Source organism: Suricata suricatta, chromosome 1, assembly GCF_006229205.1.
Source record: "Suricata suricatta isolate VVHF042 chromosome 1, meerkat_22Aug2017_6uvM2_HiC, whole genome shotgun sequence".
Taxonomy (NCBI): domain Eukaryota; kingdom Metazoa; phylum Chordata; class Mammalia; order Carnivora; family Herpestidae; genus Suricata; species Suricata suricatta.
This window is the reverse complement of record NC_043700.1, coordinates 189,543,763-189,545,958: the sequence shown is the minus strand read 5'-3', so window position 1 is coordinate 189,545,958 and position 2,196 is coordinate 189,543,763.

The window sequence follows — 2,196 nt, the reverse complement described above, 5'->3', positions numbered from 1 at the left end:
TCTGGCTGGGCGGGCTGGGAGGCTGCTGGGAGGGGGATGGGCGTGGGACGGAGGGCGAGAGCGAGTCTGGGGCCACCTTGGGTTTGCTCGCGCCGCGCCTGGGAGCTCCCCTCTACCCAAATCAGATCCTGGTCGGGTCGCTCGTCTTCTCCCGAAGATTTCAGAGGTTCCAAGTGCCCCTCCACTGATGCCTACCAGATTCTCAGCTCGGACCCTTCCTCCAGGAAGCCTTCCTTGACACAGGCACACACCGGGCTGAACCCAAAGACGGCTCCTGACGCTCCTGACGCACCAGCCGCTTGTTAGGGAACTGAGAAGCATTTAGAGAGGCATAGCCATGTGTTCTGGAGAGCCTGGAGGGGACAGGACAAGATAAGGGGCTGGGGGGAGACTGGCAGATCAGAAACCAGAAGGAAAGGCCACTCTCACTTTCTATTGGATTTAGTTCAGCCCCGCTGGGCCCCTACTACCAGAACCTTTACTGTGTATTAGCGCTGGACCTGCCTAGGCACCTACCAACCTCCAGGGAAGACAGGTAGTCACCCCAGCCACTGTGGGGAGCCAGAGAGAGGGGATTTGGTGTCGGGAGCCAGGGAATGGCAGGCTACCAAACCCCTTGAACTGTCGTCCATGGCTGTAGGGTTGTGCCTTGGCCAGGGAGGCCGGAGGAATGGGTAATAGATACTGGGAGAGGGCCAAACAGACTAGTCTCTCTGCTTCCTCTTGCTTCTCCTGAGTCCTCAGTGACCTGCTCCCTGGGGAGAAGGCCCCTGTCCTGCAACTTGTCATGCCGTCTCAGGCCGGGAAGACTGGCGCCTGTCGGGTCCTTCTCCCCCAACCCCTCCAAGGACGGGACCTCCCTGACTCACACAGACAAGGCAATGGGGTTTGAGAATCTGAAAGTCCGTTGGCCAGGCTCCCCACACCAGGTCCGGCTGCCCTGGGGGTGGGGTACCTGGCAGGATGCTAGGAATGAGGTCAAGGCCAAAGGCTAGATGCTAGCATATGGCAGGAGCATCAGTTCTATTTGACGTGAGTAATTTAAAGGGCGGTTTTAATATCCAAACGGCGTTACAATAAAGTAAAATGCAAAGAACACTACATTTAAAAACTAAATTCTTAATATCCAAAGAAATAGCCAGCATAGAAAGCAAGAATTTCGGGTTATTGACCCACACACGGTCCCAGAAGCCTTGTTAGTAGACACGGCTGCTAATGTTGAATGAGCAACTCTTCTTCTCGGGTTGTCCATTTCTTTTTATTTTTTTAATGTTTATTTCTTTTTGAGATGGAGAGAGACAGAGCACGAGCAGGGGAGGGGTGGAGAGAGAGGGGGATACAGAATCTGAAACAGGCTCCAGGCTCTGAGCTGTCAGCACAGAGTCCCATGCGGGGCTTGAACCCACAAACTGCGAGATCATGACCCGAGCCCATACTGGATGTGTAACCGACTGAACCACCCAGGCGCCCCCCCCCCACTTGTCCATTTCTTATAATAGAAAGTGAATCCAGATCATAGTTCCCACCTTGCCCACCTGGAAAGTTAATGAGGTAATGAGTTCCCAGGGCAAGAGTTGGCATCTAGAGCGGCTCAGTAAATGTTTGCTTAAAGAAAGCTGAATTCCTCTAGTTGTTTATCTCCCTGCACGGCCATGACATCCCCGGTGTCTGGACCTTGTCTGGTCCTTTGCAGGCCTGGGGCTGGTTCCAACAGCAGGTTCTGTGTGTAGACTGAGTGAATGACCACGCAGTGTCTTGTCCCTAGTGCAGGCTGGTGTATTAATCTCTCTACACATTATCAGAGAAGAAACTATTGACTATCCACATAAGAATGATTAAATGATTCTTAATTCTTAAATGATTAAAACGGTCTTCAGGCTAACAAGTTCAGAGGCGGTGGCAGACTGATGGCCAACTGGTACCGGTGCGGAGCAGGACTGAAGTCGGGCCCTCCTGAGGTAGTCACTTAGCCCCTGTGACCTGGAGCTTCCTCATCCTGAGGGTAGGCGGAGAGGAATAGTACCCGTCTCTAGTGCCCATCTCGGAGGGCAGTTGAGAAACTTACTGACATCAACAGGCTAAATGCGTAGCACATCTTCACGCTCCAGAAACTTAACGGAGCAACGCCCTCCTCCGTGGCTGGAAGACCCCCGCTCCTTCCTCCCCTGGAAGCCACGAGGCCCCCCTCCCCCTCCC